General features: G+C 44.8%; 2 long non-coding RNA genes across 3 annotated transcripts; one reads left to right on the top strand and one right to left on the bottom strand.

The window, feature by feature from the left end:
• Nucleotides 1–658: 658 nt before the first annotated feature.
• On the bottom strand, nt 659–12,506 carry LOC111938261 (uncharacterized). 2 transcript variants are annotated; one of them, XR_015276943.1, is made up of 7 exons: nt 12,208–12,506; nt 10,072–10,143; nt 7,405–7,516; nt 6,405–6,845; nt 5,712–5,845; nt 2,612–2,734; nt 659–2,536 (listed from the first exon to the last, which is right to left on the bottom strand). It is a non-coding gene; the product is annotated as an uncharacterized LOC111938261 (long non-coding RNA). The 2 variants fall into 2 exon arrangements; XR_015276944.1 differs by lacking the exons at nt 659–2,536; nt 2,612–2,734; nt 10,072–10,143; nt 12,208–12,506 and adding an exon at nt 3,331–5,280.
• On the top strand, nt 6,583–15,662 carry LOC147650177 (uncharacterized). Its single transcript, XR_015276945.1, has 2 exons — nt 6,583–6,795; nt 9,907–15,662. It is a non-coding gene; the product is annotated as an uncharacterized LOC147650177 (long non-coding RNA).
• The last annotated feature ends 12,211 nt before the right edge of the window (nt 15,663–27,873 follow it).

The following is a 27,873-nucleotide window of genomic DNA, read 5'->3' as shown; positions in this document are numbered from 1 at the left end:
CCTCTGGGATAACCTGAGGCTGTGTCTGAGCACCTCTCCAGAGGGCACATCTACTTTGTGCCACAGCGTTGCCAGCTCAGGCTTCCAGGCTTCCTGGGACTTGCAGCATTAGAAACTCAAACCCAAATGCAGCAGCTGCAAAATCAGCATTAACACATTTCAGTTTGATTTTGATTTCTAAAGGGCTGGTGGCAAAGAAAAGCTCTGGAGCCTCTCTGTGGAGTTGAGCTCTAATTCCTGCAGAAGAGAGCAGCCCCATGAGTTCAGAGCACTGCTTGCTCCCTTTAATCCTCACACTATTGACTGGAGGAAGAACAAACCTCCTTGGAAGCCTTAATTGGAGCAAGTGGCGTCTGACGATTTTTGTTTAAACTGTAAAAGAAGACTCCTCCCTGGTGGGAGATGTTCAGCAATCAGAATGAGGAGGAAAAAAACAAACCCTTACTGCACACAGCTTGGCTGTGCAGTGGATAACCCAGCAGAGAGCAGCCCTGGGAGCTGCTGGAATATTTGGACAAGGTGACCCTGCACCGGGCACATTAGCTGCATTATCGGCCTATAAACTGTCTCACTGCTTTACATATCTGCATGGCCCACATATTGAAGGGAAAGATTAGCTTGATTATCAATGGGGGAATGAGCCAAACAATTACTTTCATTATTGAATATCCAATTAATTATTCAGGAGGCAAATCAATTATTCATATCTCATTTAAACTGGGTCGGGGGAGAAGCGTTGCCACTTGACAGAGATGTTCACAGCCTCTCTGGGTGTAGCAACAATTCTGCTGCAACAGGGAGGAATTGTATTGGGAGCAAAAGCCATGTCCAAAATTATATTCCCCAGACCATATGGATATCCATCCATACACATTTGGTGGCCAAGGCAAATTCCAGAGAACTGTGAGAGTTTGGGATTCCCTGTAGGGTCTCCTCAGCCATGATTATTGCAACCTTTTTAATGTGATACAAAGCATCCTGCAGGCCAGCACCAACAGGAGTTCAGAAGCCCATGGGAGTCGAGCAGGTGCAGTAGGAGCACTGAGACACAGAGCACTCAGATGTATTTGGTCTTATGTGAAAGAAAGAAAAAAGTTCTCATGCAGATAGCAGGAGGGAATCTCCTGAAGAACAGCAGACTCTTAACCATTTTTCAAAACCTGGTATCATCATAGAGACATTTTGCCAGCAAAATATCTGTATATCTTGCTTCCCTTAAATAATGGAAATAATATTTTTTTTAAATGGTTTTCCCACTCTCTTGTTGTATTTGCTTTCTTTGGAGGCAGGAATGGGAGCAGCACCCCAGTTCTGCAGTGCCCAGCTCATCCACACACTCTGCCATGGCCACACATTGTTCCTCCACCCAAAGCATCAACAGCTTACTGCAGGTTCCAGAGCAACCATGGCCCTGCAGAGCAGAGGGTAAGGCAGAGAGAAAGGGGAGACTGAGACAAGGTAAGGAAAGAAATACAGCCTGGACAGAGCAGATCCAGGAATATAACCAGGATGAAAATTGTATGGAAAGGCCAAGGTCTGAAAACTCTGCTTTTCCATAAAACTACCCACACAGGCAGTGACAGCTGGCTGCAACTGTTTGAAAAGCAGGAAACAGAAGGAATCATAACTCTGTGTGTGTGTGTGTGTGTGTGTGTGTGTATTTCCAAGACAAATGAGTCCCTGGGATGTTCAGTGTCTGGGAACACTCCTTTCCTCCATGCTTTCCTCCATGCTCTCTCACACAGTCACTTGTCCTCACTGCAGCCAAGCCCCAGCCCTCCAGTAATCTCAGTTTTGTGTCTTCTTCCTCCTTTGCACAAGCAGAAGCGAGTGATACCATATTGGAAACAAATTGTCAATTACTGAACAATCAAGCCCTCCATTTGTTTGTTAGATTGACTCTCAAATAGCCCGATTAATTATAACAGCACTAATTATTAAGATACACTGGTAGTCATCGCCTATTCCAGAGAGAGGAAGAAAGTCTTTCCTTCTGCTTTTGCTGTCACAGTAGCAGCCTTACCCAATAGGGCGATTTATCTCTGTCAAGCCACTAAAATGATAATGCCAATTAAATCACACAAGTAATTGCTGTTGGGGTCCCCATGGAGTTCTCCCAGCAGAGTCAGGTGGAATATGAATGCAGGCTGTCCAGGGAGGGCTGGATCCTGCTCAGGGAGAGCTCCATCCACCCTAGTCCCCGTCCTGCTCTGATCACTGCCGTGGGGACCACAGGCAAAGCCCCCCTGCTTGTGCTCTTGGGTCCCCAACAGCCCCAGCTGAGCACTTTTCCAGCCAGGAGTGGGGGAATTTCCTCAGTCTCACACAGAGATGCCACTGAGCACTTCAGGGCATGAAGAGGCACAGGGCTGCCCCTTTTTGTTCTCTGCAGGTTCAGCTGGTTCGCAGCTTCTCACAGCTTTGGGAGCCTCCAGCATCTCCTGCTCCTGTCCTGGCTGGAGCTGGGCTGTGTCCCCCATACCCTCAGATCAGAAATGCAGCTGGATGTCTGGGCAGAGCTGGTGTTAAAGGCCTCCTTGGGCAAAAAATAAAGATAAATGTGCAACACAAATATGCAGTGTGGTCCAGAGAGGGTTGAAGGATCACGTACCCAGGTAACAGTGGTTGTGACTGATACAGCTGCTGCAAAAAGGGAAGTGTGGGCCCCATCCCCTGTCCTGTGCTTGCTGGTTATTGTAATGAATCGATGTCTCTGCAGCTGGGCAGACCCCACCTAAAAAGAACAGTGTGATCTAACCCAATCTCGCTCCTCATTCAATTAAACCCCGTGAAAGCAGGCATGTAACCTTGTTAATATCACGTTTATTAGAGGGAAGGGGGACAGAAGATTAAGATATACTTCATGTTGTTGCTAATTAGAAAAATTGAGACTTTGCATCTGTGCAAGGCAGAGCAACATGTGGCATTAACAGATGTGAACTCATTACACAGCTGCATCAGAGGAAATTGTGCCACCACAGCGACAAAAATCTCAAAATCAGATTTCCCCCAGTGCCCCAGCTTCCCACTGCCTTCTCCTCCTTCCTCTAAAAAAAGTTTGCTCTGGGGTTATTGGGATTTTTTTTTTTTTTACTGTTTTTCTTGGGGAGCAGAGAGGAAGGGAGGCTGTTCTTTTTGCAAATATACACTGAACCCCCCAGAGAAGCTCAGAGCAGAAACAAGCCAGGCTGCAGCACGACAGCACAGCCTCTGGCTCCTGCTGACACACAAGGTGCTCTGCAGCTGGAATCAAATCTATCCTGCCTTTCCCTGGCTGTGGTGTCTCACACAGGGAACAAGCAGGGAGGGCTGCAGGCAGCCTCTTCCCGAGGGCTTTCCCTGACATGACTTCCCTGCAAGGTGGAGGGAAGCAGGAGTAATACCTTAAATGAGGTGTCACCAATAAAGTGCTTCAAATCCTGCCCTTCATCCCCTGGGAGTCATCTAAGATCATCAGATCACTTGTCATCTGCAGTAAAGAGCAGCCAAACCACATGAAAACAGGTCACTTTTTTATCATTTCCCCTGTATTTTCTGCTTAACTTTTTGTCTCAGATAGCAGAAGCCAATACCAGAGAAAAATCAGAGGTCAGATTTGGGATTCCTCCCTTGCAGTGCTCCCAGGAGCTGATTTTCTCCCTGGCACAGCAGAGAGCAGCCCAGCAAAGCAGCTGTGCAAAAATGCACCAACTTTGCTGATGCTTGTTTCATTTGTGCTTCATTCAGCTCTGGAGAGGCTCAGCTGTATTTCTGGGCAGTCAAAAACATCACAGTGTTATCAAGAGGCATCACTGTAGCAGGCTGATGGGTTTGGGGATGCACAGGCAGGGTGCTGGGGTATGGATGAGGGCTGGAATCCACTTCCCAAATAGCTGGGCACCAGCTGGACACAAAAAAAAATAGAGGCCGGAAAATGAGCTCCAAAGACAGTTTTTTGCTTTCCTCTGAGAAGATTCTGCAGAGACAAAGGGGTTTTTTTGGGGTTTTTTTGGTTTTTTTCAGCAATGCCAACTCTTTCCATCTCCCTTCTCATTCCCAAGGATTTCTACTGACTTGCAGTGCTACATCAAACACCTGATCCCAGCACTGCTCCAAACACCTCAGGGCAGGGTGAGGTACAAGAGGTACACCTTGGGCAGCATCTGGAAAATGAGATCAGCTTTCCTCCTGGCCATAAACTCAGAGCCCTGGACATTTTGCTATATGAACTCCCCCGTTGAAGAGCTCTGCTGATGAAAACCTTCAGTGACTTGCCTGCTGCCTCCCTTGTCAAGGAAAACATTGAGGAGGGAACAAAAAATAAACCCCAAAACCTTATTTTTAATGAAAAAATCTGGGTGGTGGGCATGCTCTGGACTGTCTGGGAAAGTTCTTCCCTTCATTTGCACCGGGAAAGAGCTGGTCAGGACTGGTTTCACACCAGCTGCTCTGCTAGAAATGTTCCTTGCTTGCACCATTTCATTGCAGGCCCTTTATCATCCCTTTGTCCCAGGCAAACACACCCCGTGCAGCACAGAAACCATCACCCCACACACTGCTGAGGCCCTCAGTCCCTTTGTGCAGGCTGTTTCATTTCATAAACTCAAGGGTCACTTTTATTGTGGTCTCTGCTAAATGAAATCACAAAAGCAATTTAAAATCGCTTAAGCAAATCATGAAAGATGCAATATGAGGAAAGGGCTGTGAATAATGGTTAGCCTAAAGCATTGCAACAAAGGGAGTGACTGTGCTTCTGTCAGGTCCTTTCTCTTGGTCTGTATCCTTCATGCTGAATTCCTCATCTTCTGCCTAAGATTTTGGGCAGGAATTCATCAAAGGAGAAAGCCAGTCTTATCAAATTTCTAACATTGCCTGCTATTCTTCATGGAAAAATGATCTGCAGGACATAGAGCTGCAACAAAATCTGCTATTTCAGACATGCAGTAGCCAGAAAATAATAACAAAAACATAGGATACAATTTTTATCCTGGAAATTATTTTCTGGGGAAAAAAAAAAAGTCAGTGTAGCCTGTGAAATTCCTTATCTGACCAGCATTCAGAAGAAACTTCTGGCTGCCTCCAGCCAGAAGCTTTGTCCCAGTAGGCAATAGTCCAATACAGAACAAAGTTCTGGAGGTGACTAAAACGACAGTGAGATAAATTTTCCATCCCATCATCAGCAATATTCTTGACAGAATATTTTCATTGCTCAGGGATGACTTTCTTACAGCTCTGAAAAGCTCTGTTCACCTTTCCTCAGGCCTTTTACTTGTATGGCACTGGCTCCCACGCTGCCTTATCCTGCAAGCAGAGCATGTGTTTTCTCAGCTATTCCTTGGTGTCCTGGAACCTGTGAGATCAGATTTCCCTGCACTCAGTGCCCAGGTAGGGATAAAAATTCTCCTTAATTGAGCACAGGCACCCAGCAAGGGGCAGCCCCTCTCTGTGACAGATTCATTGTCACCCAGGATAAAAGATGTCTGGGCACACTCACAAGCCAAAGTGATGCCTGAGAGCTCCACTGGACCAGGTTCCTGTGTGTCAGAACTATTTCTACTCATGTTTTCTTCATCTAGGTTTTCTAAGGCAGCCACAAGTCAGCAGCATTCAAGGAATTTACAAAAAGCTGTAGTTGGCTTTGGTGCCTTAATTTCTGGCTGGGGTGGGGGAAAGAAGCAAAGGAGAGGATTTGATCCAGGAGTCTCAAAGTGAAGGTCAGAAACTGCACTCACCATCACAAGAGACTTTTGGAAAGCCTGTACTTTTGCTGTGGTGATGCTCAGCTCTGTGAAGGAGGAGGAACACCCAAATTTCCTTCCTGTGGCCAGCGTCTCACAGGCCCCAAACTTGAGGCTTCCAGCTGGATCTATTGGACAATATTCAAAACAAAAAGGTGCTGCAGCAGACTCTCATCTATAAAATGTGATCCAAGCTGGATCTGCACATCTGAAACAGCAGAAATTCTGCACATGGCAAGCCAGATATGCCCTTACTTTAAGCCAAGGATCACTCTGGATCTCAACAACACCTTCTCAAGTGGCCACGCTCTGCCAGCCACAAAAACAATCCTGCAGAGACACAGCCCAGGAGCCCGAGGATCCCCAAGAGCTGGAGAGGATTGGGTGCTATGGAAAGGAGAGGTGAATTCCCACTCCAGAAGTTCATAAGGTTCCAATGCTGCTGCAGCACCTGGCCATTAACCTAAGGAGCCCCAGAGTGTCTGGACAGGTCAGAACCAAAGCAGTAGAGGAGATGGCCTAGAAAAGAAGAGCTTTCTATCTCTTGCCTCAAGAAGTGTGTCAATGAATGCTTTTAGCACCCCCCGCTTCAAAAAGAAAATCCCTTCTAAGCTTATGCATGATAATAACATTTCCCACATTTTCAATTAGCTCAAATAATCTCACTAAAAGCTATTGATAACCCACCTTTAGCTGCGAGCACACTTGCACCTGTGTGTGCAAGGAGACAAGCCATGCCTGACAGAGTGGGAGGCAATGAGAAATGAACTGCCTGAAATTAACTTTAAGCGTCCAAGTGATTAAACCATTGTGCTGTGATTGTGTAGGATACTGCCTTTCTTCGGCAATTAAGACTGTATTGATCAGATAGCAGGAGGAAAGGGGCCGGCAGAGCGATGCTCATTCAGGCTGCCATAATTAAGAGTGATCATCTATTGTTCTGGAGCACGAGCACAGCCCAGCCCCATCAGGCTCTTCCCTCTCCCTTCCCTGGCCCTCACTCCCATGAACACGTGGATTGAGCATCTGCTTGGAGTGAAAACTGGAGCAGGAGCTGGCTGAAGTTGCTCTGTAGCAGGTCAGGATTAAATTTCTATCTTTCCCCATCCATTCAGCTTCTGCTGTTTACTAGAAAAAAAAAAAAATAGGGGGGAAAAGGGAGTATGAGAGAATGCAGACCACATCTGAAAGCAGCTCTTGGGCTGACTGTGGGGCAACAACAGCTCACCAAAACTTTGGGGGAATTGAACCTCTGCTTTTGTGTGGGCCACTCCATCAAGAACACTTTCCAGAATAGATCCTCTTGCTCCCAAAATATTTTTTCTTAAGTCATTTGTGTAATGTATATTTTTTTCCTTCCCAAATGCACTCAAACCAATCTTCTCGCCTTAAACACAGCATGAAATTGGCTTCTTATTTATATCTTAACTAGCAAATTTTTTTCTTACAACTCCTGCTGAACCTTGCTAACATGCAGTGTTGATTTGCCTTTCTTCACTTTCATGGCTCCAGCCTGGGAAAATTGGCATGGCATAACAGCATTTAAAATATCAGCTGACATACTGTAAGTTCATGATTTCTATGACAGCAGTCCTTGGGCATTTAAACTCTTGTGGTAAAGGGTATTTCCTTACTTAATTATTCTAGTTCCCAGTATATCATTTCTCAGGGTATGGATGGTACTTACTGTGAGCCTCAGAAAAACGATCCATGTCACTCAAAGTGTGTTATTGTGGGCTTGGGGGAGGATTTGGATCATTTCCTCATGAAGACTACAGATTGCAGCACCTGAAAACACACTTCCCCAGAAAACAAGGGAACGTGGCACTGAGCCACATCACTCCAGAAGCGATGCAGTGATTTATTATTCACCAACAGGACCTTGCAAAATCCTGATGCTGGCATATAAAACACAGTGATAATCACTGATATTTTCCTTCACCTCTGTGGATTGCTATCAAACTTAAAGAGAAAAGAGCTGCACACCTGGGTGACGTTACTTGCCACAGCCACAAAGCGAGTAGCCTAATTTTCAGTTGGTCCTTTAAACCTAAGTGTGTCTTCCCAGTTGTTTATAGGAACCCACAAGTGTGACTGAAGATTTCTCATTTTCCATGTCTGTCCCAATCCCTGAGCTAAAAGTGTAGCCTGGCAAGCAGGGCAGGCACACAGTGTCTGTGTGCAGTCCACATCCATGAAGTACTTTCCTTCATAACAGTAAGTCAAGAACTCTGTCCTATCCTCTCAACCTCATCAGCCTCACTTCACTTTAAATACATCTCACTATTTTAGTCACAGTTCTTGTTTTAGTAGCTGAGATGTGGCCTTGCCATTGTTTCCCCAGTTCTCTCAGTCCTGGCCCTTGCGAAGATCACTGTTCATCTCTGTTAGCCCATGTTCTCTGCTGCTCACAGATCTCCTTCCTGCCTTTTTGCATTTCCTGCTGCTTGACAAAACCCCTACCCATGATAACAGGACACCAGGTCCTGGCAATCTGAACCCTGGCAGTGTGCAATTTCATTTTCACTGCCCTACCCCAATCCTGCCTCCTTGCTGACTTTGAATGCTACAAGCTGCTGCAGGACAGGAGTTGGAGATCTCTGCCTTGCTCCTTCCCTTCCTTTCATAAGCTCAGTGCTGCTCAACAGCTCTTGTCTGGGCAGAGTAAAGGGTTAAACATGAAGATCTGGACGAGGCAGTGCTGTCCTGTCACAGAGCTGCCCTTTTGCCTCTTGGTTACACACATGCACACTGCTCACATAGCCTGCGTTCCTCCCCGTTAACACCATTAAGCTTTGACCTGAACTAGACATCGAGCTAAATATGCCTGCACCTGTCCCCTTATAATGACCTGCTATTATCATTTTCCACCCCTCTTTCTTGATTGATGGATATTATATGCAGAGTGACCCTCAGGATTTTTTTCCCCCCTCTTTTTGTTAGGCCTTGCTAAAGCAACCTGCAAATTAATTTAATATCCTCTTTTGGTTGGGAGCTATGAAACGAGGGCTCGAGGCTGATGATGCGTAAACCATTTGTGGCATGTATTTAATCTCTGGACAATGGATAGAGATGTTAGTGCATGCTACACTAAGTTCTATTTACGCTGGCTATTAAGTGCAGTCAAGCTGAAGGCAATCGGAGCACATTACAGGGCCTAATGGGAGAGGATGCTACACAACAGTACATTAAAGACTGAAAATGAATTAAGAAGGAAGCATGGTAGAGAAAGCAGACAAGGAAAGGGTTCTGTATACAGATAACTCTTATTGACAGCACAAATATTCATGTACTCTGAGTTCCCAAATCCAATTTTGGTATTGGATACCACTCTAGAGGGAATGTTTTGAATTCCATTTTCGTGCAGATACAAAATGACTCGCAGCCAACCTGCCCCTCCCACCTCCACCTCAGTGGTTTGCCTAACCTGATGCTGGGAAATGCATCCCCTTTTTCTGCCTTGCAAAGCTAAGCCAGATCCCTCCTGACCGCCTAAATCAGGCTAAACTTTCTCAACCTGCTCCCTGAAATGAGTCCACCCCAGGAATGACAAATAGAGCTCGCTGCACTCCCAGTCCTGCTCACTCTCCTTGGCACATCTTGTCTGGCTGTCACTGAGAAAATTCAAGCCCTCTGGGACAGACAGGAGAGAAATGCACAGTGGGAGTAGCCTGTGAGTTGTGAGCACTGTGTCTTTGCTTTTGCCCTTTTTGTCCCTGTTATCTGGATGGGAAGAATTTAGAAATTAAAAAATGCTGGCCTGCTGTCTTTTCAAAAACCAAGCTCCAGAAGGGGTGACAGTGTGCCTCCCAAGGGTGGCACAGATTTACTCCATCTCACACATACAATTTTATGAGTTTACTTTTCGGCATAAAAATCTCTATTTGTGAAGAGACTGTCTTGCTATGTCTCCCTGAGTACAGTGGCTTCACTTAGATGGGTGAAAGAAGAGCCCAGTTTATAATTAAAACTTGCACATGAGGAAAAGAGAAGCAGAAACTGACACACTAAAGCCCCATGCTCACACTGATCAGCTCTGCTCGTTATTTCACCAAGGCTTTCCCAAGATCCAGCTCTGACTGACACTGTTCCTGCCCACTTGCCTGACCCACTCCCTGCTCCCCCAGGGCAGGGAAATAAACTGTGCCCTGAAAGCATCTGCCCATGGTACTTTTGACATTTATTTTAGGACCATATTACTTTGGCTCAAGGATTCCCTGCCTGTACTGCTAAGAGCTTCACTGACTGACTAAGGCTGGCCACCAATCCTGGCCAGAAGAACCTCACCCCTGAGTTATGAAGACAGGCCCAGTGTGTCCTCCCTTCCTTTGCAACTCCCAAAGGTCAGACTTGCCTCTGACAAGAAGCTCCTTGATACTTCTGGCAGGTTGGGCTTCTTCACCAACTTGATGGGAACAGAAAATACCTGTTAAGAATCAGGAAAACAAACCCTATTAATATACCCAGTAAATACACTAAGAATGGACAGAGAGCCTGCAAGGAACCAGGCGCTCTCTGACATCCCAAAAGCCTGAGTCTACACCTGGAAAAGAGTTTTCCTTCAGAATGAGATTGTGCTGAAGAAAATTTTTTCTTTCTTTTTGGTGTCCAAGACCTTATGATCTCCTCTTCCTTCCTTTTCTTGAAGTGTACAGTAAGGGCATAAAGGAATTACTTTTCACATAGTCAGTTTATCCTAAAAGCAGTTTTGGCAATAAAAGGAAAGAATATTAGAATCCTTTAATAACCATCCTGGTTTGGCAGCAGGGGAGAGTTTTGGGTCTTTTAAAGTACTAGCAGAGTAAAAAAATCAATTCATTGCTAACACAAACAGAAATATAGTGAAACCAATACCTGACCTCAACTACTACAGACACAGGAATTCAAAGGAATCTGTTCATTGACCAGCCCATGACTTTGTCTGGTTTCAAGGAGCAAACCTGTAGTTAAGCTCTGCAGAAAGAGAAGTGCAGTTGTTTGCAAGCAAACCTCCCTAGTCCAAGACAAATGACTTTCACATGGTATTTGGATAGGGCTGGAGAAAGGAAGAGAAAGGAAAGTGTTGTTTTATGGGGGTCTTTTTTTCCCTGGCTGATGAAACACTTCCTCCTCTCAAGGATATTCTTGTAACAAGTGTCCTTTCTGTTTTCCAGAGCAAAGCATATTCTGGAACAGATATATCATTTACATTTTCTATTAAATATATCTAAATTATTTAATTAATAATTATTTCCCTAGGCAATATAGCCATGTTTGTGGAAATTTGAGACCTTCCTCATATTTCTGCAGTAAGTTTCTTTTGTCACTGTCATTAGAGTTCAGAGTCTTTTGTGATAGCAAGGCTGAATTAAATCTGGGGTGTTTGTAGGAAGCAGATGCTACACAGCTACCATGGGCTCTGCTGTGTCTGATAATTTTAGCACAACCTCCTGCCCCATTCCTGTGGCCATGGCCCAGCTCAGTACACAAATCACAGCCACAGCCTTTCAACAATGCCCCAAGAGTGATGAGACAAACTGCAAACCCAAAAGATGTTCATGGGCTTCTTATCCCTTTTTGGGTGTTGAATGTGATGCTCAGCCGCTGTGATCTGCTGAGTAGTTCAAGAATGAATTGTTCTGACATCAGTTTGAGATCCTTCCTATTTTTAAAAGCATCTTGGGAGGAGGAAGAGTAAGGGAGAGATGTGAACAAGAGTTTCCTTCTAGCTAGCACTAAAAATCCAATCACAGCTTTTGTTTCACCTTCCTCTTGAGAGTTTCCATGTCTTCCCATCCCCATCAAAAGACTGGGTAAGAAAAAGAAAGAGCAGGCAGGGGAGGAAATATTCTCAAAACTCTTACAGACCTCAAAACTTCTCATCAGAAGAGAAAAGGCTGAATTAAATCAATTTCCTGCCTTGGAGGAAAGGAGAGGGAAGGAGGAGTCAGGAAGTGAAGCAGTGTCACACAATCAGCAAGAAACATTTGTCAAAGACCCAAAGGTCCTCTTTTCCTGGGGCTAACAGGAACAAACTCCCACTGTGGCCAAAGAAGAAGGTGTCCCTACCTTCAGAGCACCCCTCACTGGTCACTGGTGAACCAGGAAAACTCAGATGCCACTTGCAAGGACCTGTGAGTAATGCAAGGCTGGCAGCACTTTGCACTTTGCTTCCTCCCTGAGGGTTACCAGCTTAACAAGTTCTCCACAGTCTAGGGAGTGTTTAAAAGGTTCAAAGTTTCTTGTTGTTTATAAGAAGAACGTCTGTGTTTATCGCCAGTGCAATAAAGCTGCTGAAAATAATCATCATAATCAGTGGATGCAGCCCAACAGGAACGTCAAGTCCAAGGCAGGACCTTCCCAGCCCAGATACAACCATCATTGCTGATCATTAAACTCTCTGTGGAAGCCAATGCACAAATGAGAACCCATTGGGCAGTGCCTGACCCTTTGTCAGGGGTTAAAACAAGCAACAAGGCAGGGTGAAGGACTTTGAAAACTGAACACTTGCCTGCTGGGATCCAGCCTCATCTGGAAAGCCTCACCATCATCATCTTGTCTAACACACCCCTCTGGGCACTCTGCACATCCTCAGATGGCCAAACCACTCCTCAGTGCTGTCTCACATGGGCTGACATGAGGTAAGGGAGCAGAGTCTTTCAGACTCACATTTCCAATGCCACACCATCCATTTGAATACACTGCTCTAGAAGAAAAAACTTGGTTTAGTTATTAAAAAAAAAATCTACTTTTCTAAAAGTGTCACTGGCTCTGATCCACTGGCATGTCCAGGGAATATGCCACTGCACATACAAACATGGGAACATTCTCTCTTCATGTGTGTAATCAGAGAAATCTGTGGGGCTGAAGGAGGGGGCAGGACAAGCAAACTCCCAAGGGCAGAACCTTCTACTGAAGGCCAGATGGGAGAGAGCAGGGTGGGAAGGCAGCACATTAAACAAAGCACAGGAATGCACTGCTTTGTCCAGCTGCTGCTGCTGATGAGCAGAACAGGCCCACGTGATGTGAAGTGGAAGAACCACAAAAATTATCACGTAGGATTAATTTAAGATAGCAAACACATGACAGCCCGCAATCCCTGATTTTGTTTTCCAAATCACAGGCTCACCTGCCTATTGCCCAGGATTTATGCATTGGGGCAAAGGGTGGGAAACCCATAATTCCCATACAAGTTAAAAAACACTTCTCCTTTCACAGAGAATCCATCGTTTTAGTTTGTCCCCATGACTTTGTAATGTTTATACAGATGACAGATACTGAGTATCCCTCTGATAACCTCGGAAAAACAGGGTAAATAGAGGTGCTGAGGGTAGGAAAAGCACATTGTCCTGATCCAGGAGGTTGATAGGAGAGCACAGGTAAGCACAAGGGTCAGCAAGGAAGGTTAGAGCCTGACTTTTGCAGAGAAAAACATTGGTTCAACAAAACGGCTGGAGAAATATGGCAGATTCTGCATGAGCTGCCTTATCAGGAGTAACGCATTTATTTAACTGACTTAAAATCATTTTAAAAATCCATGCAAGGTTTTTGGATTCTGAGACATCATTGGCAGCACAACAAAAGAACAGAGGCTTTAAAATATTGTATTAGACAGGAAATTGTGCAGCTCTCCACTGAAAATCTCTTCCCCACCTCATTTTCCACATTCTTCTGCACTCTTCATCATTCTGGAAATGGAATTTTTAGGCACTCTCAAAAATGGCCACAGCAGATAGTCTTGGCAAATCCAGCTCTCAAGGAGAAAGGCAGATGAAGGGGTCTGCAGCCCCACACCATCCCTTCCTGCCATATCTGACACCTTGTAGATTGTGATGAGTCTCGAGTGGAAAAGTGAATATTTTTATTTTCTAGTTCCCCTAAGGAGTTTCTCAGTAACAACCTTTGCCTTGTAGCCTGTAGGTCAAGCAATTACCTCAGGTATATCCATTTACCAAACTGTAGCCTTCTCTTTTAATGTTTTTAATATATTCTTCAATCAGAAGGCATTGAAATAATTATACCTTAACATTTTGATTTCCTGAAAGTTTTTGGGAAAGAACACTAAAATAATGCTTTGTATACCTAAAGTGTCTTCTCTCCTAAGTATTGTTTCTTCAGTTCCAGTTTTCTTGCTCTCTTTTCCATATAGAAAATGTTATTCTGTAATTTTTATTTCAAAAGGTATAAAATCTCTGGCAATCCATCTCAATTCTCCAATAGTTCCTAGCAGTCTATAACAATGCCAGTTTCTCCAAGGATCAGTTTTACATGTTTTTTCCTAGCTTTGTCGTGAAACTTGTAAAATGAGGAGCAGGTTCATTGTTAACCCACCTTCCACAATTCCACTTTCTATTTTATAGCAACTTTGATATTTCAAAAACCAGCCCTCTGCCTCTGTCCTTTCCTTGCCACTGCATTTCATTAACCAGCAATGCACGATCTGAGCTGCAAAATTCAGAGAATCAATACCCAAAAACTTTCCCTCACCTCTCCATGCTTCACCAAACATCAGACCATAACACCCCCTGGAAAATATACATTAGGGATATTACAAGGTGTGTTGTTACCAAACTCGATTAATTTCAGCCCCTTCCATGCAGGACCAATAAACACATGCTCTTTTCACCTACAAATCCCCAACAGCCTCTGCAATTAATACCTAATTAACAAACAAAAGCAGAGATGCCAGGTGGAACAACACAAACCCATTCACAGCTCACAAAGAGAACAATTAACTCCCACCAGCCAAGGACAGTGAGAAAAATATTTTGTTATTGAATAAAGCCCTCCTGGCAGGGTTGGATGTGTTTATAAAAATAAAATTAACCAGCTCCAGTTCAAGTGCAAGATGTGGGCTCTGAGTCAGGAATTGCTTATGCTAGGCCAGGGGCTGGACCAGAGTGTCATTATAATTCCCTTCTGATGATAAGACCATAAATCCACTGTCCTTCCAACAACTTTTAAAACAAATTATTTATGTCTTTTTGTAAGCCACGAAGTTGCTCCCACGAGCAAGAGATAAAGCAGACTTCACCACTGAAAGAGCTAAAAACTGCACAAATTGGCTTCCTCCAGCAAACCTCACACTTGTACATGGCTAACAAATTAACAGCATCTGTGGAGGGGAAAAAATACCTTCACTGTTCCCAAGCTGAGAAGTCGTGCCTGAGCTCCAAGTGAGGTCCAGCCCATGGGGTTTGGCTGCCTGAGACGTGAGTTTGGTGCAGGTGTGTGTCCTTGCAGGGTAAAGCAGTGCCTGTCCCCATCGCTGGAGCCCAGAGAAGGTGGCTGCAGAGGACTGGCTCTGCAACAGGACTGAGCCCTGCTATTCCCTCTGCATCCTCCTCTGAGCTGGGAGGTGTCCACATCCATCCCCCTGCCTCTCCTTGTCCCATTTTCTCTGAATCTGAAGCCTGTCTGGTGGATACCCCTGGCCTCGGAGCTTTCAGGGTGCTCCTGCTCTCAGCCCACCCTCTCTGGGTTTGGGCATGTGAGTGTAAAGAGCAGCAGCCCTGGCTCATACTCAGCAAGGCAGGGATGGATCCTCTCCAGGGAGAGTTCTGCAAGTGGGCAAAGAGCAGGGCCAGCCTCTCCTGCTCTCTGGCCATAAATGACACATTAATTACATTTCATGTTAAGAACTTTTTCTGTTTCTAGAACTGTACAGTTGTTAGGTAAGGAACATCATTCTAATTAGTGCAGTGATGTTCCCTGCCCCATCCCTGGAAGTGTTCAAGGCCAGGTTGGACAGGACGTTGAGCAACTGTTCTAGAAGGTGTCCCTGCCATGGCAAGGGACTGGAACAAGATGATCTTTAAGTTCCTTCCAACACAAATCATTCTGTGACTCTGATTCTGGGATAATAAAAAAGATAATTCTATGTGAACTATAAAAATCTACAAAAACTATAGGAATCTATAATAGATAACTCTACTTCACTCTCAAGTCTGAGTTTTCTTTGCAAGTGTTGTGTTCCTGTTGGAGCAGGTACCAAACCAGGGCTTGGCAGTGGCCACAGGCACAGGTTCCCCAGCCCTGCTGTCAGCAGCACATCATGATGGGTTAAATTATGCTTTTTCTGAATCACTGAATAAAATAAAATAAAATAAAATAAAATAAAATAAAATAAAATAAAATAAAATAAAATAAAATAAAATAAAATAAAATAAATAATGTATTTCCCACCAACTACCCAGGCTCTGTGCTAGGGGTTTTTAACTCCCAGGTACCAGGTCAGCACCTGAAGATGTGTTTGGAGGGGGACAGACACAGCAGCAATTGTCCCATCCACCCACCCTGCCAGGGCTCATGTGGTGACACTCAGTGCCCACCTGCCTGGCCCTCAGGTTTATTTTCAGCCACTGTGATGTGACCCTGCACTTTGCTAAGTCCAGTCACATTCCCACTGCAGCCGATGCACGCACAGTTCCCAAGTCCTGCATGGACTAGCCAGTAAATCAGGGCTGTAAAAGTATTTTTGGCCCCCTGCCCAGTATGTGTACCTCTTAATCCCTAATTCCAATTGTGTAAACAAGGCATGACATAACGGGTGTGCCATGGAAATATGCTCTATAAAGTTGATTACCGTGCTTCATCCCATTAGAACAGCAGTCACTGTAAAACTCTAGATAAGGCTAAAGCAATTTATTTGTGTTTCTAAAGGAGATGGGCACATTTTGACTTTTCAGGGCATGATGAAACTTGACAGGCGGACTCTAGAGCTGTTTTGCAGCTCTTATAACAGCTCATTTCAACCTTAAACCAGATATCCCAAAAGGTCAGATCAACTGTGGCTGTTTCTCAAGTATGCAAAGAGGGAGAGCATAAAAAGCCTTGGATTGCCTGGGTGACCTCTTCAGCCAGATGTCAATCCAGCTCCTGCTCTCTCCCGAGTGCAAAGGCAGCTCTGGGTGCTTTTGGAGGTCAGGAGCTCCAGGCATTAGAGAAAGAAGCGCTGCAGCCATGTCCCCGTGCAGCCAAGCTGACTGTCACAGTAGGATTTTGTGCCAGGATGACAGGAGGCAGCTGTGCTCCCCTTGTCCATCCAGCAGCCTCCAACAGCCCCTCCAGCTCCCACCTGCAGCCCACAGGTCAGGCTGAGGCTGTGAGCATCACCCACAGCACCTGTGACCACGCTGGGACTCCAGCCCAGGGCTCCTGAGTGCCCTCCCAGAGCTGCTCAGGGTGAGGACCGGGGTCAAGACTTCCCTACAACTGCCCCTTCCCATGGCATTGCAGCTCCAAAGGGAACCAAGCACCCATCACAGGCTCAGTTCCATGAGGAACTGTGCATGGGCAATACCCAGAACTGCTGAGCCCAGGTTTTTCTTTCCCTGCTTCATGGGTCGAGGCCAGAATTCTCTAAAAAACACTGGGAGCCTTCCTTGAACCTGCCCCAGGTTTGCAGCAAGCAGGAAACCTTTGCAGTTTCAGATTTCACTTACAAATCAGCTCTGAGGAAAACAGCTACTGTGATCGAAGGCATTAAAAATTGATATAATTAACACAAATCAAGGGTATAATATACATCAACTTGTGCATGAGTTCAAAAGCTCTTTTTAAAGCCATAAAAGCCAAGAAATTTTTCCATTATCTCAAAAAGAGCTTGATAAAGTCTTTTGCTTGTAGAATTAAGCCTGTAGCAGCTGGTAGGGTTACTGAACCAGCTACAGCAGCCTTGTGCTGTGTTATAAAGACATCTCTGTTGCTGGAGAAGAAATGATAACATGCATTCATACAGGAATTTTTTAACCTGATTCTTTAACCATCTCCCACCCTCTCCCTCTGTCACCTCTTGGAAAGGTTTCTCAGACTGGAACTGTACTTGAATTTAGTCTAATTGGAAGGAAATGTGAGACCCAAATCTTGGTTCTCATTGGCATGGAGACACTTGCATACAATCACGGTATGCAAAACAGCAGAAGTCTGAATTCATAATTGGACGTTCCAAAATGTAATTATGAAAGATGAAATGCTCCTTTCAATGAGAAGGCTGTAAATAGAATAATTAATTTTGTGTTTGCTTGAACAATTCTGTATTATGGACCTTACACTGGAACTGAAATTAATTAAGTGCACTAGGATTTATGGAGGAGGTGAAGAGAGAGGGAAAAAAAAGAATTAATCTGAAGTAAAAGATAGATGACTTTGTGAGTGTAATGATGCGTTAGTCTGGGGTATTCTTTAACAAATTTAGCAGGCATGTTCTGGGTACAAACAGCACTCACTGACAGAATTATCTCAACTAATGCAGCTGCTGGACTCTGAGCAAATTGAGATTGCAGATGAGTACTTTAGATTTAGAGCTATTAACCCTCTGTGTGCTGGAGATGTGTTTCCATTCCCTGTGTGGCAAGGTCGGCTGCGTGTCCCTTGGGCCAAGGTCTGCAGGACGTGGCCATGCAGCTCCCTGGGCTTGTGTGAGCACACACAAACACACATGAACACACACAGGAACACCCAGGAACACACATGAATATACTCAGGAGCACACAGGAACACACATGAATATACTCAGGAACACACAGGAATGCACACAAACACACATAAATACACAAACAAACAGGAATACACAGGAGCACCCAGGAACACAGACAAACACACAGGAGCACACACAGGAATACACAGGAACACACACAAACACACAGGAATACACACAGGAACACCAGGAACATGCAGGAACACACACAAACACCCAGGAATACACAGGAGCACACATGCTGGCAGGGCTGGATGTCAGGCAGCTCTGGGAGAACAGCAGAGAGGCAGAGCACTCACAGGAAAGGGAAAGGAAATGAGGAGAGCAGAGTTCAGAGTTACATCTCTCAGTGGACTGAAGGAAAAAAGGGAGAGTGGCTACTGCCAGTTGTGATTTTTAAAGCAAACAAAGCCAAAGTGAGCAGCCAAAGGAATAACTGTAAACCAAACAGCCTAGCTGCCACGAGCTGTTCCTGAGGTCATTTCAAATGGAAACCCAGAGCTACTCCTTTCCTCTGTTAAGATCAGGCCATAAAAACCCAGGTGTAAAAATCTCTTCCTATGCTTCATTCAGGACTAAAGCACTTTCCAGCCCTGAATGAATGAGGGATTTCAGATTTACCTGCCTGGCAGAGACCCCTGACACCCGGGGCAGTAAGCGCTTCCAACATCCGGAGCAGTCACTCCAGTCCCATAAACGTTATGCCTTACTGGTGTAATTTTGAATAAAATAATGTAATGGGCCATAGATTCCCGAATAATCAATGTGATACTTCCCCTCCTCAGAGGGACTCTGAGGCAGCACTTTGTTGGCTGGGCAGAGCAGGATTCCTGCACCATGCAGGGACACTCTGGAGTTTAGCACGTTGTGTCTGTGGAGTGTCAGCTTTCCCTGCCCGAGCAGCGGCCGCTGAGAGACACATGGCAGCTGGAACCAGCCCCTGGGAATCTTCTGAGACTCTGGGAAGCAACCAATGAGGATGTGCTGGTGCAGCCCTGGAACAGAGGGAAAAGCAAAAAGTATTGAAGAGAAGATCCCTTATCTCTGCTTTATCATCTGCTCCTCCTCTGCTGGGATTTCTTTGCTAGAGAGGAAGTTTCTCAAGGCTGATTTTATTCCTTAGTGTGATAGGATTCCTTAGTGTAGGACTTCCTTGTATTTCAGAGACATCTGCTCCAAGAGGCTGACAGTGCAATTAACACAAATTGAGTTTATCAAAGTTCAGCATGACAAACTTCTCCAAAGTCACTTCTCCTTGGAAAGCTGTGCTTGGTGAAGTCACAGGGATGGGAAAGGTGTGAAACCCACAACCCTCAGATATGACCTGAGATGCTCACAGCCAGGGTGAGTCTGAAAGTCATCCCTGCTTGTATCAGGTCAAGGTGTTCCCAAGCCTCAGTGTTACCTCTGGGCTGGAGGAGACTCCACAGAGATGTGACTGCTTTGTACCAAAAACTGAAGTATCACCATGTGGGAATAAGGGCCTCGTTCCACAGGGAAGAAAGTGCTGGGAATGCAGTTTCTAAGAGTTAGAAGCTGCCTGGAGGCTGGTTACCCACCACCACACATTGATCTCTGGGTAGCAGAGTGCACTGGGGTACAATGCCTATTTGCTTGCTAATATTTGTTTTCATTTTCCACAATAAAATGCTAAATATGAACTATGGTTACTCTGCCTTAAATTGCACCAAGAGCTGCATTTTCCAGTTGCTTGGTTATAGCTCTTTAAGTGATACATTATATTGTTTGCCAGAATACTTCTACAAAGTCTTTGCTTCATTTAACTTGTAGAACAATTCAGCCAGATTGGTCTATAAAAGGTGTACTTAAAATCAGGATTACCCCAGGACTCAAAAGTGCTGGGTGCTAAAACGCAGTCTCTCATTTCCCATGGCCTTCTGAGCATCTGAGCATATTTATACCTTCTGCATTGCAGCAAACTTAATCAGAAGGACAGGCTTGCTAACATCTGTGCATTCCATTCACTTCTGGAGTTGTCTCAATCTCTTCTGAAACCTGATTCTGGCTGTCAGAGCACATAGCTCTCCATGCTGGGTATTATTTGGACATGTAGACATCTGTCATCAGGAAGTGTGATAGATGGTTTTATTAACCCACACAGGCAAAGACTGTGACAGCAAAGGACTCTTACACAGGGAGAAAGTACCCTGGAAACCTTACAGGTCTGCTCCTTACTTTTCCCAGCCTCTGGTTGCAGCAGGGACCGGACACTTGGAAGAGGAAAATAGGTTACACATCTCAGGATGACATATTCCCCCCAACAGCTCTGTCCAAAATAAGTTAAACAAGTACCACAGGTGATATGGAGTCTCCAACAGCAGAAGGAGAAATGGAAAAAGAGGAGGCTTAGACTGGATCTTAGGAAGAAATCCTTCCCTGTGAGGGTGCTGAGGCCCTGGAAGAGGCTTCCCAGAGCAGCTGTGGCTGCCCCATCCCTGGAAGTGTCCAAGGCCGGGCTGGATGTGGCTTGGAGCACCCTGGGGTAGTGGAAGGTGTCCCTGCCCATGGCAGAGGGCTGGAATGAGATGAGCTTATGGTCCCTTCCAACCCAAACCATTGTACAAATCCGTGATGAACTGATCTCCAGTAGCAGAAATTCCTGCAAGTAGGAGGGTTTGCAGCAAGTTACAGCCAGACTGTGCTTTACAAATAAGTTTAAGGAAAATGGAAATATGTTTTAATAGAAATTATCACAAAGATTTCTTTAAAGTCATTCATGAATTAAACACAAATTCACCAACTAGTCCCCACAGCTGTTTTATCTTCTCAAATTCTTTCTCCTTCCAGCCTCCCATCTAGCAGTCCCCTGGTGTGAAGCAGGACTTCACACCAACAAATGCTAGGGCAGTCTAGAGCCAAACTGGAATTTTTGGATGCTTAGTTTTGGGATTTGGTCTGCATCCACATGTAGTTTCAGCCTGAGTAGGGACAATCCTTTCTGTCTCCCAACCTTCCAAAAATAGTCAAATGCAACAAATCCTTACTGGTTTTCCATTTCCCAGGACTCTAGGATTCCTGTGCTGAAGCTCCAGAGAACTGAGACCAGGAATAGACAGAGGAACATGTCCCAACTCCTTATTTTCCAAAAAGCCTTTTACAACAGCAGCCAGTGGCTCACAGCTGGGAAGTGACAGGGCTGGTTTTGGGCATCCAGGGACCTTCATTTCCCCTCTCCTTGCTGTCCACTTGCTTTGAGCTGATTTTTTTTTTAATTATTTTTTTTTATTTTATTTTTTGTGAACAACTCCCTCTAAGCCTGCATTTAAGCTGAACCCCCACAAAAATGCTAATACATGTGTGTGTGTGTTGTGTGGTATATATCATATTCACAGACATCTCAGTATGTAGAGCTACATGCTGTGGCACTGGTGAACTTTATCTAAGGACACCAGAAAGATGAATGAGATGAATTCAGTTGTATCTTTTTATTTACAAAGGTGAGGGACTGCAGTCTGGGTGTGTCTGCCATTTGGGAAAAGCTGCATTTGAAACTTCATCTCTGTATGTTTTGGGTTGTTTTATATATATTTCAAACATTTCAGGGTAATCCATGTTGTTACATCCCACAATGCTGCTGCAGACTGTGAGAGGTGGATAGAGAGTGATTTCCTTTAAGCTCTAATTCCTGGAAACAAATGACTGTCTAGAAACCTCACATTTAAAAAGAAAATGAAACAGGTATGGGAAATCTGAAAATGGGATTTAAATGTAAGCAAGAGTCTTGCAAACAAGATTGAAAAGTTTATATGGAGCAGTGAACAAGCAAACTCATAACCTTGAGCCGATTTTTGTTCACTTGGTTTGTCGATGATGCCAGGCACCACATGCAAAACAACATTTTATCACATGCAGATAAACAAAGGCTTATTTTCAGAAATATTTTGTCAATGAAAGCAGAAAAAAAGGCAAGTCTCACTAACCACTGTAGCAGGATAACTCCAGCTAATAACATAACCTGCAATTTTGCAGTTTTATATTAGAAGGAATTAGAAGGAATGAAAAAACCCCTCTCCAATCCCCCTGACACTGATTCATCAAATAAATTAACTGTGTTCATCAGTTAACTCTCACTGGTCAAAGAGGGTTAAAAATTCTTGGATCTAATTCACACTGCTAATTTTGCAGAGGGGGGAAAAGCACAGTAGGAGCCAAATCTGCTATTTTGCCATAACTGACTGAACCTTGGGGGCTGGTTTTATTCTCATAATATTTCTTTTAATAAAAAAGTGCCAGATTAAAACAGCCTTTTAGAAAACATTAATTCAGGAGCTAAAAAAAAAAAAATTTCAAATGAACTCAAATAGATTTTCGCTGGTGCGTTAACGTTGCATTTAGGATAATGGATAAGGAGAAGGATGGATTCTGTAGGTATAAATCAATAAGCAAGGGGGGTTGATGAAACTGCAACCTGTGAGAGTGAAGCCCTGGTGGTTTGTGATATCATCAGGAGCCTAAGATTAATTTGGTTGACAGTCCAGTCTCCTGCATTCATTATTTTAGCAACAGGACCACACATTAACCAGGCAGCCAGCACACCCTCACTCAGACCCCTACAGGCACCTGGGTTACAGCAAAAACTGCAAAAGGACACGTGAACAGATTATCCTTCCTGCTGTAAGAAAACTGATAGAGAGGGGGGGGTTATGGAGAGATGGAGTAAATAGGTAGTTTTGGATTTGCCCCACTGCTGGTCACACACCTGGCAAGGACCTGGCTCTGCCACTCTTACAAGGCTCAGTGATGCCTTGATGAAGCTGTGTTAAAGATTTCATTGGGATTTCAAGGGGAATGTCACTGGTGGCAGCACGGATAGATGGACAACAAACACTCTGCTCCCAGCCTGTTTTCTCAATGGTTTCTGCCTTTGAATTTTCTATGGCTGAAAATAAAAGTTTTAAGAGACAATTTTTTTGGTTTGCAAGAAAAAGCAAAAGAGTTAATATAAGTCAGTCAGGTGCTGGAAACCCTAAATAACCTTCTGTACTCTCTATTTTCTATAGAGATATCTCACAGATCATTTTTCTTGCAGGCTTATGACCAAATCCTGCTCACCTCCTGCACTAAGGGCCTCTGAAACCCCATGAAGGGGCCATTGATTTTAATGGCTCTTGGATCAGATCCTTGCTCTTAGGAATAGCCCCATTAATTTCATATGGCCTGTTTATGTGAGTATATTGGCCCCAGTTTGGCCCCAAGTCTGTGACTTCCCAAGCCCTGGGAACAGGCAGAAATCCCTGTCCTGTTCTCTACAGTCTATCCCATCCAGCTGGAGTTAAGTGTATCTCATTACTCAGGGAAATTTGGATCTGGACAATTCTTCACTGATAAATAACATATTGCTATAATTAGCAAGTGTGGACTGGGAATCCTGGAAATGGAGTCTGTCCAATCTGTCAATTTAGGAACATATTGTTTAATTTACACAGTGCAGCACATTGTGCAACCTGAGAAGGCTCCCCCAGCTTGGGCCAGAGCAGGGCTTGCTGCTGCCTCCAACTCTGGAAAGCAGCTTTCAGCTTCAGACAGCAACTTTGACTCTCTTCTTCTTCTTCCTCTTGGCCTCCTCATCCAGGCTGGAAGTGAAAGAGGCTGAAAGGACTGAAAGAGGCCACGCACAGTTCCTGTACAACCACTGCCAAGCTGCTTTTATAGCTAAACCCTGAGGATTCCCATTTTCCAGAAGAAAAGTCTTCCCTTCTGGAAGGCTTTGTGCAAGGAGTGTTGTGAGGGGGACAGTACAGTCCAAATCATAGAATCATAGAATCACAGAATCAATCACAGAATCACAGACTAATCATACAATTATAGAATCATGGAATGGTTTGGGCTGGAAGGGACCCTAAAGACCATCTTAGTTCCAACACTAAGTTCCCATGGGCAGGGACACCTTCTACTATCCCAGTGCTCCAAGGCCAATCCAGCCTGGCCTTGGACACTTCCAGGGATGCAGCAGCCACATCTCCAATTATTCAGACATTCTCTGGTCCACCTGTGCTGGTGTCTGACCACCCTCAAAGTCCAAAATGACCATCCAAAACCTGCTCCACAAAGGGATGTTTGCTTTGTATATAAATTACCATGAATACACTAGCAGAAATGCACAGCAGAGTTGTTTTAAGGCAAATATACCCTACTAAATTTCCACCTAGGCTGACTGGAGTCAGAGCATCACATTTTGCCTTGCATTCTCCAGGCCAGATTCTTCTTCAGTTATCAGACTTCCCCTTCACTTCCCTGCTTGTCTTCTAATCAAAGGAAACCACTCCAACTTTTAAATGAAACTAATTTTCATATTGCCCACATATACATACAGTTAAGAAATTACAGTGACAGTGATAAAAAATGTTAATTTTTCTTTCCAGATGCTTGTAAAACAGCCTTAACATATGTCCGCTGTTTAATTAACAGAGCGGCAGCATGGTGGAGGGAAGCCAAACTAATAATTTAAAGAAGCATTCTCCCTCCCTTGATTTGAATCCCAAAACACATCCATCATGTGCATTTCTGAAACTGCAAAAGATTTAATTTTCTGAACTTTCAACAAACATCATAAAACAAGTCAAAGAGAAACCTGAAGTCAGGAGCGATCGCCTTTAAGAGAGTGCCGCTTCAGAACTTGCAAAGAATTCATTTTGTTAAGTGACTAAAAACTCCAGTGCACTTTTTTTTTTTTTTTTAAATTAGCTTTTATTGTCACCTCCTGCTGGGTGGCCAAAAGGTGCATTTTGCTGCTCAGGTTCTGGTTTTGAGCTGCCTCCTTGCACAAGATTGATGAGGATGTAATTTCTTCCTCCAGAGCACAGCAGAGCCAGGATGAAACCAGTGGCCTCACCCACTCATGGAGCTTTTTCCTGTAGTATTTTTGTGCTGCCAAATTTCTGGGGTATCTGTCTTTCCTCCCCAGGAAATACAGACATGCTGCTGCTGCCCCAGCTTACAGCTGGGGGGCTGAGACAGTTTAAATTGCACGTTTGACACATGCATTTTAACTAACTCCACTTTTGGAGCTGCTCCTCAGGCTCTGGAGGGGGAGCAGTGAGGATGCTGAGGACCTTGGTGTGAGGTGAAGGTCTCAGTCCTGCAGTCCAGAGTCACCAGCCCAGCACACAGCTGATATCCCAAGCTCTGCTCTTGCAAGGGCAGCACTGAGAGTCTGAGATGGAGCAAACAGAGCAGACGGGGAAGGTGCTGCTCTCTGAGCTCACATCTCTCTGCCCCCTCACAAAAACAAGGCCAGAGGGACAAGGCAAACCTAAAACTGTCACTTGCAAAACTGGCACAGAGGACACATCTCTGAAGCCAAAGTGAACTTCCCAGAGAGGGCCTTGCCCTTTCTCTGAAAGCACATTGAGAGCTTCATCCCCCTCTGCCCTTCGTGTCTGGGATGACTGTAGGATATTTAAAGGTGCAAAAAGCTCTCCTTACCTCCCTCCCCCTGTTGTCAGCAAACAACAATTTGTACGTAGAAGGGATCAAATCCCTCCTGTAGATTACTCTGAAATCCGTGGGGGAGGAGGAGGTGCCACCACAGCCTTTAACCTCTTCTGGTCACCTCAGACACAGGGAAAGCCAGCACTGCCCACTGCTCACAGCCAGGAAATGATGCACCCCATCCTCTGCAAAGCTAATGACTCCTCCCAAGGGACCAATATGCCTGGGGAAAGGAGGTTGTGTTTTATCAACCTGATGGAGCAGTCTCTGCTCCCAGAGAGACACACGGTGTAAAAGACAGAGCAGCAAGGTGCCAGCTGGGGAAATACACCCTTTCCTCTGTGGAAAGGAAGAGATTTGTCAAAGGTGATGCTGTATTTTATTACTGTATTGAATGAAAGAGCACATTAACAGACTTCTGGTAAATATTAACCAGGAAGAAGAAAGATGGGGACAGAGTATTTTCCTTCTCCAACTTTTGTAGAGAGCACACAGTCATAAAACAACCCAGAAATTAATCTGCTGATAGATTAGAGACTGTGAGCGTTAATTGACCTTTTGATCTCCCAGTTGTTATTTTGGGTCTTGCAGGGAGGGATATTAATGAATCTGAAGTTATTAAATGAATTTCTCACTTGCTGTGGCAGCATTTGGCTCCCAGGAGAGACGATCCCTTTGGGCTGGCCCTGCTCTGGCTGGGGTTCTCGGAGGGGTGGAGACAGAGAGACAGGTATACTGCATGCCAGGCAGGAGGAAAGCACCCAGCTGTGGTTTCCAGGCAGTCTTCATGCCCTACATGACTAAAGGGAGTTGAAAACTCCACAGCTTGAAATCGAGAGCATGTCACAAACTCTTGGATCAGTGTCACTCCTAATTCCAGCACAGCTCAAAGCCAGGGGATGTTTATCACCCTCCAGAGCCCACCAGGAGGGTGGTGCAAACAGACCTGGCCAAATTTCCCCAGCTATCTGTATCCCTGTATCTGGAGCAGCTCTGTGCCCTTCAAAAGGGTTATACCAGGCCATTGTTTTGCCTTGTTTTCAACGTGGAACCTCAGGCTGTGTTTTCCAGAGATCCTGCTCCCTAATTGTGAGACCACTTAGGCCATGGACAAAGTCATTGTCCTGTGGCAAGAACTGAGTGGAAGGTTTCCAGAAACCTTGAAAAAGCCTGAGCTGGCCTTGTTCATGTCATGGCCCGATGTGGTACTGGTGTCATGATCAGACAGAATTTCTCCAAAGTGCACAGACAGTGGAAGGACCATCTTGGATGGAGCTTCCTCTTAGTCTGAAAGCTGGAGATAAATATTTGGGGGGAAAGTTGCACGCAGTGAGTCAGTTAAGACAGCAGGGCCTTTCTCCAGAAACCTGGCCAGCCCTTCCCACTACAGAACTAGTCTTTGGCTAGCTCTCCAAAGGAGGTTCAGTGACTGTGTACATTAAAAATGCTATCACCATTATGGGCTCTTCACTAAAGGTACAAGAGCATGACAAATATATGTAATTTGCAAATTGGCTGGTCTTTTGCAATAATTTAGAGACACTAGTTAGAGGCAATAGAAATCTAACAATTACTGATGTTTAAGGTTTGCATTGTTGCTCTGTGAATATTTCATGCATAAATGAACTTCCCCTGGACCAACTGCTGTTTCTGATGAGGCGCTCTGAGGCTTTATTGCCAAATACACAGCGGGGCTCCCCCAATGAGCCACATAACGGATGATGCATCACCTTCACAGCTTAAATAATGCAGAGTATCTGCATTTTATAGAGTGGTGGTACACTTTATTTACATATCAACTGAGTGGCCAGGCTGAATATGAAGAAATATGTGAAGGAAAGAACATGGCACTTTTAATATTTCATATTAGCAAGCACCCTGCAGGAAGAGGCTCGTCAGGCTGAGATGAGAGTTTATCTGCCTGATTTCTGTGTGTGAGTGTCTCTCCCTGAGAAAATCTCTTGCAAAACTGATGCAACAAATGTCTTTTCCCATTCTTGTGAACTTCTTCAGCACCATTGAAAACAACAGATTCAGACTGCTAATCAGAGATTGACTTTCCAGGTGCTATTTGTTTGGGAAGAGAATCAAACCCACCCTTAAAATCTCATCCTGTTCCTTCCTGGGGCTGCTGGGAGATGTAGTCTTCCTCTCTAGCACTCTGGAGAGAGCTGCAGGGTATTTCTTCTTACAGGGAGGTTATCCATAAAGCCTCATCATCCTGCTAGGACTGCAAGGAGGCCCTGA

The sequence above is a fragment of the Cyanistes caeruleus genome, chromosome 16, assembly GCF_971803275.1.
Source record: "Cyanistes caeruleus chromosome 16, bCyaCae1.hap1.1, whole genome shotgun sequence".
Classification (NCBI taxonomy): domain Eukaryota; kingdom Metazoa; phylum Chordata; class Aves; order Passeriformes; family Paridae; genus Cyanistes; species Cyanistes caeruleus.
The sequence above is the reverse complement of the archived record's forward strand: the minus strand, read 5'-3'. Positions and strand labels throughout refer to the sequence as shown.